A 14,092-nucleotide genomic window follows, 5' to 3' on the forward strand; every position below is an offset into this window, starting at 1 on the left:
AAGAACTTTGTATTTAAGTTGTGGACATCCATTGCTACGACAAAATAGTAATGCTCTAAAATATTATCCACTTCATATTCTTGTTGGTCATCAATTACAACTGGTAGTGGTGGTGGTTGATGTTGGTCCAAAAAATACCTTGGCTCGATATGAAATTCCTTGAGTTGTAAAATATAGAAGACTGAATGGACCCAAATATGCTGCAGAAGCTTGAGACAATATGTGACGTAAGAAATGACTAAAGAAATACAAAAAGATTTAAGGCATCGAAGTATCAAATTATAGATTTGGATTGATGTAGTAAGTGGTAAGTTGGCATTAGAGTGTAATACCTAATCACCCTCTCGAAAGGTCTTATGTTGCTAGTGGTTATCTACATATTACTTCTACCAATTTTATATGGTAATGGAGTGGTGCCGTACCTTTTATAAGGCCATTCTAAGTTGTTGTATAAATTTCTTTGTTGTCAAGTTATCGGTATCAATGTGATGATGAAGACTTATTGACATAATTGAATATTGACTGGTATTAAAGAAGAATGGTAAATAATCAATACTTACTTAAATACTATCATTGTAAGCAAACTCCAAAGGTATCAAATATTCATCCTAGCTATCATAATGAACTACCATGAATGCATGTAGCATATCTTCTAAAGTCTAATTTGCATGCTATGTTTGTCCATCTATTTGGAGATGGAAGGCCATAGACATGGCAAGTCGTATACCTAATAGCTTAAACAAATATTGCCAATTTTTTTTAAAAAAACATAGATCTCGATCTAAAATGATGACATAAGATAATCCATCATGACAAAAGATAGTATCAAAGAAGGTTCATGCAATTTTTAGGACATTAATATCTAAATGTACCATATTCAAGTAAAATTCTTTTGAGTGTCGGTCCACAGAGACAACAATCATGATATGATTATGAGATGTCTGTGGCAAATATGTAATGAGATCTATAGGCATCTACTTTCAACATGCCATAGGTAGTAAAATTAGCTATAATAATTTAGGAGATGCTATATTACATACTTTATTACGTTGGCATGACTTTCAGGAGTACACAAAAGTTTGAACATCACAATTCAAACTTGTCCAAAATCATGTCCTTGATATTCATTCTAAAGTCTTTTCATGCCTTAGATATTTAAATATTGAAACATCATATCCTTCTTGAAGTATGCACATCCAAATTATACTTTTATCAAGTACATAAATTTGCTTCTTGAGATAGAATAATCCATCACTAAGATAGTAATTTTGATATTATACATCATCTATCTTTAGTCAATTAGTAATCATTTTGAAATAAGCATTTTAATACGTAGCTTCCTTCTATTTTGTTTCTTTGGTTGGGTTTGAATTGATACTACTAATAGTAGCAACTTTTGTCTAGGTGCCTGATTTGGGTTTCAAGTTTGATCTAAGCAATAAGATGTCCAATATGGTATATTGTTGCCCTTTCTTATATTCAAGTCAAATGTCAAAGAGTTGCAATTGTTCTTCTCAACAATGATGTTTTAATTTCATATTTTTTAAATGCAAATCATATAATAAAGACTGAAGGTCAATTCAAACAGTCATTGGCTTTTCTAACAAATAATGTTGTCATACCTTTGTAGCATGTACAATTGCTAGTCGCTCTTGATCTCGTGCAAAATAATTATGCTATATTCATTTTAGCTTGCACATTTTATATACCACAAGTTGAAGGTTTCTACTAAAGTCTTGTTAAAAGTCTACACCAATAATAAAATCAAAAGCATCAATGTCAAGTATACAAGAAAAGTTGGCATCATATAATTGTAATATTGAGACAATAAAGAATGCCTCCTTTAAATTATTAAAGATCATTTTTTGTTCCAATTTCCATTCAAATAGGGCACTTTTTTCCAATAGACTTGTCAATGAGGTAGCAATGTGTATAAATTGCCAAACAAAATGGCAATAATATCCAACAAGGCCTAAAAATGAGAAAACTTCAGAAACATCTTTTGAAGTTGGCAAATCTTCTACTGCTTTCGCCTTATCCTGTTCTATATGCATGCTTTTAAAAGACACAACATACTCCAAAAAGTTGACCACTGACTTCCAAAGTTTATACTTTGATTGCTTGCAATATAAGCAACTATCTTGCAACCAGAGCAAGACTTTCCATTGATATTGTTCATGCTCCTCAAGAATTTTCTTATATATTAGGATATTATTGATGAAGAAAACTACATGCTTGCCTAAAAGGTCCTGAAATAATCTGTTCATGTGACACATGTAAGAGATTGGAGTATTAATAAAGCCAAAAGGTAAAACAAGCCATTCAAAATATCCATGTTCCGAGCACCTAGTTGTAGAAGGTAGAATGGAAATTGCAACAACAAAATTCTAACTCTAATAGAATACTAACTAAACTCTAATTAGACCATAACAATTCTAAATAAGCTTTAATCAAATTCAAAAAAACCTCAAAGGAATTTCATAGAAATAATAAGAAATCTTAAAGAAATATTAAAATGATCACAAATATATCTCAAATACATCTCAATTCAATCTTAATTTAATCCTAGTTAAAATCATATTGAACTTCATTCAAACTTTAGGCCAAAAAGTAATTAAATCTTAAATCCTCAATAAACCCTAATAAAATCCTAAATCCTAAACCAAATCCTAACCAAATCCTAACCAAATCCTAAACCAAATTCTAACCGAACCCTAATCAAATCCTAAACCAAATCCTAATCCCTAAATCAAATCCCAACTAAACCTTAAACCAAATCTTAAATCCTAAACCAAATCCTAATCAAATCCTAAATCAAATCCTAATCAAATCCTAAATCAAATCCTAAATCCTAAATAAAATCCTAATCAAATTTTAAATCCTAAACCAAATCCTAATCAAATGCTAAATCCTAAACCAAACTCTAACCAAATTCTAAGCAAACCCTAAATCAAATCCTAATTAAATCTTAAATAAAATCCTAACTAAATCTTAAACCAAATCCTAACCAAATCCTAACCAAATCCTAACCAAATCCTAAATCAAATCCTAAATCCTAAATCAAATCCTAACCAAATCCTAATCCTAAATCAAATCCTAACTAAATTCTAAACCCTAAATTAAATCTTAACCAAATCCTAACCCTAAATCAAATCCTAATCAAACTCTAAATTCTAAACCAAATCCTAACTAAATTCTAAAATCCTAAACCAAACCCTAACCAAACTCTAAATCCTAAACTAAACCCTAAGCAAACCCTAGTAATTCCCACAACAAATTTAAACCTCAAAAACTAATGATTGAACTATTGATCTTAACTCAAATTTTGTACACTTCTTAAAAACTAAGTTGAAAACAAGCACAAAAAATTTGAAAAGGATTGGAATTATCAAATAGACGATAATCTCAAAAATGTGTTTGGGTGTTGGTCGGCCTCCTTCTACAACCTTGATACTAATCTTCCAGAGCCAATATCTCTCTTTTTCACCATTCGATTGATCTCAAAATTTTCATACACATAGAAAAATAAGTCTAGTATCCTTTCACATAAATTTTACTCCAATCCAATAATTAGATTGCAAGAAATCTTAGAAACCCTCATTGGACCTAAAATTCTACTTTCTAAGACCTTGACCCACTTAAACCTCAATAACCCTCAATTTAACTGTTACATCGAGCTAAGATTTATAATACATATTAAACACAACTATGACCATTAATCTACAAAATTTAACTTGTAGATCTATTACAAAACTCCTGAAATCACTAGAAACATCAATCCTATTTTATTTCACAAATCCCAAGTTATCTGAAAATAATCTTGACTTTGTAAAGCTCTTACAAAGCCATAACAACTCTAAATCACCCAAAACCAATGCTCATAGAAACCTTATTCAGTCTGCTATCAAATCCTACTCTTCAATCTGCAAAGAACCCTCGAGTTGCCGTAGGTACTTGGTTTTGTGCCTCAAGGTCTGATTTTGATCCAAGTTGATAACCAGCCCTCCTTGGGTATCAATACATAGTTTTTTTAAGTAATTTTTACTAGAATTTATTCTTAACTTCTTCTTAAAGATGTTTATATTATTTATTTTTCCAATCTACTTTATTTTGCCTTATTTTTGGCCCTACAAAGTAAGTAGAAGCTATTTTTTCTAAAAAGGCAGCATTAATACTAAAAGCTTTACTACCTTCCTATCTTATATCCATATTTTTCTACTTTTTCTTTTAACTTAGCTCTTCTATAATAAGATCCTTATTATCTTCTTTTACCATATAGTCATGTTACAAAACGACAACGCCTCCATATTGGTCTAAAAGATCATCCACACATGGAAGTGAAAATGCATTCTTAAGAGTTTGTTTCTTGAGACTTCAATAGTTGATGCAAAGAAAAATTTTACCATCCTTCTTAGGTACAAAGAGTACATGTACTTTCCATGGTGATGTACTTTTTGGAATGAAGCTCTTCTCTAAGAGTATGTCTAATGTCTTTAATAGCTCTTCAAGTTTATATGGTATTATGCAATAAATTGACAAACTTGTCAATTTGGTCTCAGATAATAGTTCTATTTAAAAGGGGATACTTTGATCAAGAGGCATGCTACTAGGTAGGTCAATTGAAAAGACATTGTAATATTCTCATATGAGTTGCTTTGCCCATTCTACTCCTTCAATTGTCTTTTCCACTATTAACGCAAGATTTAGAACCACTATGTATATAGGTTGCTTATGTTGTATTTATTTCTTTATAAAGGTTATTCCTATAAGTAAATCTTTAGCCGCAGATTGCTTTTCTTTCTTATTTGATGCAAAAGTACAAAGACTCATTTTGCATCCACCATCTTTGAAGGAGATTGTCCTTGCTAACAAATCAATTTGTTTATTTTTCACATCTAGCTATAGCATATTAAAAATAGTATCATATCTTAGCTTTTTTATTTTGAACTTTTTTCTTAAGACATAAGTATTACTCAACCTTAAGATTACTTCTTCATATGTCTCATTCAATAGATTCTCTTGGTCATTTGCAAAGAATATATATATATATATATATATATATATATATTCATTACCTTGGTTTTAATGTCAAGTTGGTTGGTAATTTCAATCAAGATGCAATTTTTTGTAGAGCCACAATCTACAAGTACTCGACATGGCTGTCCTCTTTGTTGACCCATTAGATACATTAGTTGATCTTGTTATTAATTTGATAGATCTTGAGATTATAAACCCGCCTTGATTTGTTAATACTTGAAGTTGAATGCCAAAAATATGAAGAAATTTCAATCCATAGTAAGTAGCTTGGATCTTGATTAATTCAAAGACAATGCCTTGATACTTTCTTAAAAAAAATATATACAAGGCCAACAATCAAAAGCTTCATTTCTAAGTGGAGTTACAACAAGTACTACTAAATTATTAGAGGTTGTACATTTTGATGTTTTTGGACCAATATAGACACCATCAATTGAAAGAATAAGGTACTTCCTCACATTTATTGATGATTTTTTAAGAAAAGTATAGATTTACATCTTTAAAGCCAAGAGTGAATGTTTCTTAAGGTTTAAAGAGTTTAAGGCCTTGTAAAAAAATAATGTGAATGCAAGCTCAAAGTGTTGTATACGTTTAATAGAAGTGAGCATATATGAAAATATTTTGATAAATTCTTGAAGATTCAAGGTATTGCAAGACAATCCTCTATTCTTTATACTCGACAAAAAAATAGAATTGTTGAAAGGATAAATCACACCATTGTGGAGATGACAAGGAATATGTTTCATGCACAAAATCTTAGACATGAATATTAGGCGGAAGTAGTAGTAAATGTAGTGTATACAAAGAATAAGTGCCCAATAAGTATACTTATATCAATGATTCCACAAGAAGCTTGGAGTAGTAAAGAAGCTTGGAGTGGCAAAAAACCTTGTATTTCATACATGAGGATTTTTGAATGCATTGCCTATGCAAAGGTATTGTCACGGACACAAAAATACAGACTCGAGATCTGACAAGAAGTTCAAGAAGAACTGGCAAGAACTAGATTAATCAGATGACAACAATACCAGAGAGGTGAGCTAGAGCTCCAAGAGATATGTTGTCGAGACTGAAGAACTCTTCAGCCTCGATTCCAATATATACTTCTATTTAGGAAGCTTTTCAAGCAACTTCTACCAACTAGGAAGCTTCTAGAAGGTTCCAGAGACTTATTTCTAGAAGGTTCTAGAAACTTATCTCTAGAAGGTTCTAAGGTCTATGTCCCTAATATCTTCTACCAAGTAAGAAGCTTTTAGAAGGTTCCAGAGACTTGCTTCTAGAAGGTTCTAAAAACTTGTCTCTAGAAGGTTCTAAGGATTATGTCTCTAATATCACCCCCTCCTTTAACTTCGAGGTCTCTGAGAAGCAACGTTGTTGTTAATCAGTACCAACACAAGAAAATGAAGATCTGTCGCATAACGTCTGCTATGAACTCCAACTGTTGTTCACGAGGCAAGTGGTTCATCGGCCCTTGAAGCCAATGGTAGTGGCCCACTCCTTCAACTTCTGACTAAGCATGAACTTCTGTGTCCTCATTGTGAAATTGTCCTGCAAATACGCCTTCTGGCTGACCATCCTAAGCAGGCTCAAACTCAAATACAATTACCAATGATTGGCTACTCCGTATCTTCCATCGTCGTGGAGGTATAGGCAGTTCTTCATCTTGGGGTCACCTTCATGAGCTAGTCGGTTGAGATAATCTGACTGGCATAGTATCTATCTCTTGGCTATCCATATCAGAAGACCAAACTATGACTACTGAAAAAATTCTTTTTTATCTTGGAGAAAATAACTACATCAACTACGAATTTTGGTCGTGCTCTCCCCCTTTCTTATTTTGTTGGGTGAGCAAGCTTCAGAAGGAAGCTATCGTCAAACCGGCTTAGGTTTATGAGGATGTTGTTGATGAAACTCCTATACCTTTTGTGGCGCATTGGCGAGATTTTCAGCTGGCTCCCACGTTCGCTCATTAATGTTGTAGCCGCACCAATGAACAAGAAACTCCAACTTGTCCCACCTTCATCGTGAATCCAGTACCTTTTCAACCTCGTATTTCTTGTAGTTCTCGATCTCAATACTAGGTGGCGGACATTATACTCTTTTAGGAAAAGACGACTCTCAATAAGGCTCTAACAGAGAAACCTGAAAGACTGGATGTATCTTCATAGAAGCCAGTAATTCTAGACGGTACGCGACTGGATTGATTTGCTTTTGGATGATAAATGGTCCCAATCTTCGATAGTCCAACTTATCACATAATCGCTTGGTCTTGATATTTCGTTGAAGAAGCCATGCTTTATCTCCAATTTTGAAAGTAGGTGCTTGATTCTAAAATCTATCTGTAGACGCCTTGTAGGATTCTTGAGCGGATTGTAATTGAAGCTTCAACATATTTTGAAGCTCTGATAGTTGTTTCGCAAATCCTTCAGCTGCTGGATTGTTATTTGTTGACGGACTCAATAAATCAAGCTTCAAATGATACCTATAGTTGGAAAAGAATGGTGTGTATTGAGTCGACGCATGGAGAGTGTTGTTATATGCAAACTCGGCTAGCGATAGATATGTGGTCCAATTGTCTTGTTGATAGTTGATGCTGCATCGTAAGTATTGTTCCAAGACTTGGTTCATCCGTTCCGTTTGGCCGTCAGTTTGAGGATGAAAAGCCGAAGAAAGCTTGATATCTACCTTCAATATCTCAAAGAGAGATCTCCAAAACTTTGATACGAACTGGGTTCCTCGATCTGATATGATATCATCTGGTAGTCCAAGATATCGATACACATTGTCAAGAAAGAGCCTTGTTGTGACTTCACTAGATGATGTCTTCTTGCAAAGAACAAAGTACACCATCTTTGTAAGCCGATCTACCACGACAAAGATACTGTCAAATGAGTTCGATGATGGAAGGTCGATGATGAAGTCCATAGAAATTGAAGACCATGATCGACGTGGAATTGGTAATAGCTGTAGGAGTCCATAAGGGCGATGTCGAGGATTCTTGGATCTTAAACAGATGTCGTAGGAGAGGACAAAATCTTTCACATCCTTCCACATTTGGGGCCACCAAAAATCTCGAGAAATAAGCTCTAAGGTCTTGTTGAATCCAAAATGTCCCACAGCTAGAAAATCATGGCGAGATTGAAGAACTCGGAGTCATGCTGGTCCTTTTGGGATATACAACTGCTCCTCAAAGTATAAAAGATCTCCCTCCACCTTGAATTTGTCCTCATTGGCACGTTGCTTGATATCAATGGCTACTGAATCTTCAATGGTCGCGGCACATACCTGATTCAAGAAGTCTGCATCAATTGGCACAATAGTAGCGCAAAGCCAAAATTGCTCTGGCTGTAATAATATCATACATTGTTGATCAAACGCTGCTTCTCCAGCCTTTGGTACAAGATACGATCTCCTCGATAAGGCATCAGATAGTCCTTGCTGCTTTCCAGGTCGATAAGTGATAACAAAATCGAACCTAGATAGCAACATACTCCACCAAGCTTGACGTCGATTTAGAACTCGAGCCGACATGAAATACTCCAAATTCTTGTGATCTGTGTATACGGTCACTGGGTGTGCAGCTCCTTCAAGAAAATGACGCCATTCTTGGAAAGAATCCATCATAGCAAGAAGTTCCTTCTCATAGATCTCATAATTGATTTCAGCAGCAGAGAACTTTTGAGAATAGAGTGCAACCAGATGGAGCTTCTTGTCTTCCCCCATTTGTGAAAGTACAGCTCCCAAAGCAAAATCCGAAGCATCAATTTCTAAATAAAAGGCCTTTGTAAAGTCTGGATGTACCAAGATTGGAGCCATAGTAAATGTGGTCTTCAGGTCTTGAAACGCCTTCTCCGTTAGAAGTCCCCATTCCAGCTTATCTTTGCATGTCAACCAATTGAGAGGAGTAGCAACTTGAGAGTAATTCTTGATGAAGATCCGATAGAAGTTGGCAAAGCCAAGAAACCATTGTACGTCTCTCACCGTCTTCAAAACTTCCCAGGACACAATTGCTTCCACCTTCTTGGAATCCATCTTCAAGCCTTCCGTAGTCGCAACAAATCCCAAAAACTCCATCTCTATTTAGTGAAATAAATACTTCTCCAATTTGGCATATAGTCCTCGCTCGTGTAGTTTCTCCAAGACCAAACGAACATGCTTTTCATGCTCTTCTTCATTTTTGGAGAATATCAAAATATCATCCAAATAGATGACAATAAAATCGTCAAGGTACTCTCAGAAAATGTCATTCATCATATGTTGAAAGACCGTTTGAGCATTAATTAGATCAAAGAGCATGACATTATACTCAAAATGGCCATACCTTGTACGGAATGCTATCTTCCACTCATCTCCTTCCTTGATTCATACGAGGTTGTAGGCTCTCCTTAGATCAATTTTTATAAAGCTCCTTGCACGTCCAAGTTGTTCTAGGAGACCAGAAATCAAGGGTAACGGATAACGATTCTTCTTTGTTACCTTGTTGAAGCCTTGATAGTCCACGCACATCTCCAATGAGCCATCTTTCTTCTTCACAAATAAAATGGGTGCTCCAATTGACGATTCTGAAAGACGGATGAAGTTCTTGGCTAGATTCTCGTCGATGTACTTCTGCAACTCCGCCAACTCCGTCTGCGATAGATTGTAGATTGGGCCAAAAGGCGGTTGTGTTTCTTCTTGCAAGTCTATGATACAATCATATGGTCTGTGTTCAGGTATTATGTTGGCATTTTTCTTTTGAAACATGTCTTTAAAATCCTTATGTTGCTCCGGTATACTTGCTATTGAGATCTTCTCCGTAGTAGTTGAAGTCACATAAATGACAAACGATGTGCCTTCTTTAGACGATCTTATAAACGCTCTTGCTCCAATGAATAAGGATTTTTCTATTCGGGGTTTTTTACTAGGCTTGCTCTTGGGTGGTTTTGTGGGAAAGGTCATCTTCCGCAATATCCAATCTATGGTTGGGTTATGCTTTTTCAACCAAAAAAGATCAAGAATAATAGGATTTGATGGGGTTTTAATAATATTGAAAATAATATGACTACTATGGCCCTTAAACATCACTTCTATAGGTTCTGATTCATGGGTGACACTACCAGACAATAAAGGTCGTCCATCTATGACCTCAACATGAACAGCTTTGGATTTTTATACTAAAGGGATCTTATGACGCTTCACAAATTCTTCGTCTAAGAAACAAGCAGATGCTCTTGAATCTAATAATGCTAAGGTTTTCAAATTCTGAGGGCCAATAAGCAAAGGAATTATAAAGTAAACGGCAAGTTGAGCGGAAAGAAAGGAACCTCGTTGTTGTTGCAATATTTCACTATCCAGCCGCACAGTTCCTATTGTGGCTGGACATCCTCGTTTTCCTGAACAAATGTGCCCTTAGTCTTGATAATACGTCGATTTTGCTTCTTAGGGCAGTTCCAACTTTATGGCCTTCTTCACCACAATACAAGCATAGACCTTCCTCCATACGCCGCTTTTTTTCTTCTAGAGTAAGGAATTTGACACGTACCGCATCAATTTGAATGTCTTCTACCTCTGAATGTGAATTCATGCTGCTTGTCGACATAGTTGGGGTGTGACGAACCATATGTTGTCTTGAACGTTGGTCTTGGCAGCGTTGGAATAGGTGGTTATCGCACTTCACAACTTGGCTAATAGCTTTGTTGAGCATTTACAGATGAAGAAGAGTTAACAGCAAATCCTTCACATCGTCCCTTAAACCCCAATAGAATTGACTCATCAACGCTTCTTCGTCCCAATTGATGTCTCATGCTAAGAAGCCTGAAGTCCGATGCATAGACTAATGTAGAGCGCATCCCTTGTCGTAGCGATCGGATCTTTGTTGTAGCCCATCGAACCTTATCGTATTCACCAAATGCTTCCGCAAACGCCTCCAAAAAGGTTTCTAAGTTGTTTAGTATGGACAATCGCTTCTCAAACAAAAGAACAAACCATGATAGAGCTTGTCTTGTAAGTAAGGTTCCAACAAGCCCAACACGTGACTCCTCCGTTGGATAGTGTTCGGTTGTAAAATTGTTATCAACCTGATTTGATTGATAAATCCTCGAAACTTGGAACGCGTACCATCGAACTTGTCCGGAAGGCTAACTCGGGGCTCCTTATATTGTAGAACCAGTGGTGCTTGTCGAACTTGAGGCAAAGTTGCTTCTCCAGTGTAGTAGTTTGAGGCTGGTGCAACCTAGATTGTGCCATCCCAGATGCTCTATCATTATGAAGCCTTGCCATGACTCCTTCAATCTCTGCAGTTCTTTGTGATAACGTAGCGAGGGCATTCATGATAGCATCCAACTTGGACTCCAAAATTGCTATCATACTAATGTCTTGGCCCCCGGCCATTCTAAGAGAAGGACAGAAATGACTCTACATGAAGACAATATTGGTTTAGAGGAGGGTACTCCGCAACCTCTAAAGTGCCTTAAGAGCTTCAAAAAAAGGGATAATCCACTCTCTTCAAGAAGAATAAGACTCCAATATTGTAACAAAAGAAGTATCAGTTTAGAGGAGGGTAATCCACAACCTCTAAAATGCTAGTACACTTCCAAGCAGAGGGGTAATCCACACTCTAACAAAGAAGAAACTAGCTCTGATATCTGAGGTGAATGAAGTCTCGACAAACTGTCACGGACACAGAAATACAGACTCGAGATCTAACAAGAAGTTCAACAAGAACTTGCAAGAACTAGATTAATCAGATGAGAACAACACCAGAGAGGTGAGCTAGAGGTCCAAGAGATGTATTGTCAAAACTGAAGAACTCTTAAGCCTCGATTCCAAAATATACTTCTATTTAAGAAGCTTCTCAAGTAACTTCTACCAACTAGGAAGCTTCTAGAAGGTTCCAGAGACTTGTTTTTAGAAGGTTCTAGAAACTTATCTCTAGAAGGTTCTAAGGGCTATGTTCCTAATATCTTCTACCAACTAAGAAGCTTCTAGAAGGTTCCAGAGACTTGCTTCTAGAAGATTCTAGAAACTTACCTCTAGAAGGTTCTAAGGGCTATGTCCCTAATATCTTCTATTAATTAAGAAGCTTCTAGAAGGTTCTAAAAACTTGTCTCTAGAAGATTCTAAGGATTATGTCCCTAATAGGTATCAGATTGTATAACATTCAAATTTGATATAAAAGATAAAAAATGTGTATTTACTGAATATTGTAAAGATATCAAGGTATATAGGCTTACGTATTTAGAAATTAAGAAGATCATTAAGAATCGTGATGTAAAATTTTTGGAGTGTAAAAGTACTTATGAGCACTCAAAGATGACTACAAGTGGGAGTAATAGTGTGTTTGTGGATACATCTTCAATTTTAGCAAAGAAAGAAGTAGAAGCTGATGGTATTGATGATGGTAGAAATTCAAATCAAGATGGAGAACCAAAGAAGATAAACCATAGTGTGCCTTCAATTGCTAAAACTAGCCATGAAGACAATGAAGATATTGAAGATGATGATAATGATGAAGAATACCAACCTTTGAATTTGAAGAAACTAATTTTAATAGAGAAAAAGCTTATAAAAAACTTTGAAATAAAAGAAGGTGAAGCTTTATCAAGTGAAAGGAGATATCTTTTATAAGATAGAAAATAACTTGATGTATAGTAGAAAAATCACATCTTATCTCAAGTAAATAAAAAACATGTTAATGTTGCACTCTTTATTGATTCATTGAGTTTGTATGATGCAATGAAGTCCTCAGATGCTATGAAGTCAGAGAATGCTATGGAAGAAGAGTACAAATCACTTATAGATAATGGAATATAGAAATTGACTCAACTTCCATCAAATTGATATTCAATTAATTATAAGTGGATGTTTAGAACCAAAAGGGATGTAATGGTGTGCAATGTTATAGAATACAAGTCTAGATTGGTTGCCAAAGGCTATTCACAAGTTGTTGATATAGATTTCAATGAGACATTTGCTCTCATGGCCAAATTCACCACCATTTGAACCATTGTTGCAATTGGGGCAACAATAGAATTGAAGACATATCAAATAGATGTCAAGACAACTTTTTTGAATGAAAATCTAAAAGAAGATATTTACATGGAGCAACCTCAAGGATTAAATTAAGATTGAATTGAGATGTATTTGAGATATATTTGCAACCATTCTAATATTTTTTTAAGATTTCTTATTATTTCTTTGTAATTTCTTTGAGATTTCTTTGAATTTGATTAAAGCTTGCTTAGCATTGTTATAGTCTAATTAAAATTTAGTTAGTATTCTATTAGAATTAGGATTTTTTTATTACAATTTCTATTCTATCTTCCACAATCAAGTGTCCTGAGCATTTTCAAGCAAGACTTCACATATTATGACACCGAAGAGGATTGATTACCAACTTGGATCAAAATCAGACCGCGATGCATAAAACCAAGTATCTATGGCAATTCTAAGGTCTTTTGGTAGATTAGATAGTGAGATTTGAGAGCAGACTTGATAAGGTTTCTTTGGGCATTTATTTTAACTGATTTAAATGTGTAATGATTTTATAAGAGCTTTACAAAGTCACACTTATTTTGGATGATTCTCAAATTTGTGAAATAAAAAAGGTATTACGTTTTAAAGAATTTCATAAATTTGATAGTAGATCTATAATTTAAATTTTGAAGACTTATAAAAATAGTTGTTTGAACTATATACTATAAGTTTGAGCTTGATTGAATAGTTAAATTGAAAGTTTTTGAATATCAAGTAGGTTAAAATCTTGAAAATTGGACTTTGAGTGGTAATTAGAAATCTAAGATCTTTAATAATCTACTAATTGGATTGAAGTGAAATTTATATGTAAAAGTAATAGGCTTGATTTGTTATATATATGTGAAATTTTAGAATAATTGAATGGTTTGAAAAAGAAATATTTACATTAGAAGTTTAACATTCAGATTGAAATAGGAAGCCGATCAATACCCAAGCAAATTTTAGGATTTTCTTTTTATTTGGTAAGTGCAATTATCTTCAAATTTTGTATTTTTTTTTCTTATTTAATTATTAAAAAGCGTACAAAATTTCAAATAAGATA

The sequence above is a fragment of the Physcomitrium patens genome, chromosome 20 (genome assembly GCF_059467195.1).
Source record: "Physcomitrium patens ecotype Gransden chromosome 20, ASM5946719v1, whole genome shotgun sequence".
NCBI lineage: Eukaryota > Viridiplantae > Streptophyta > Bryopsida > Funariales > Funariaceae > Physcomitrium > Physcomitrium patens.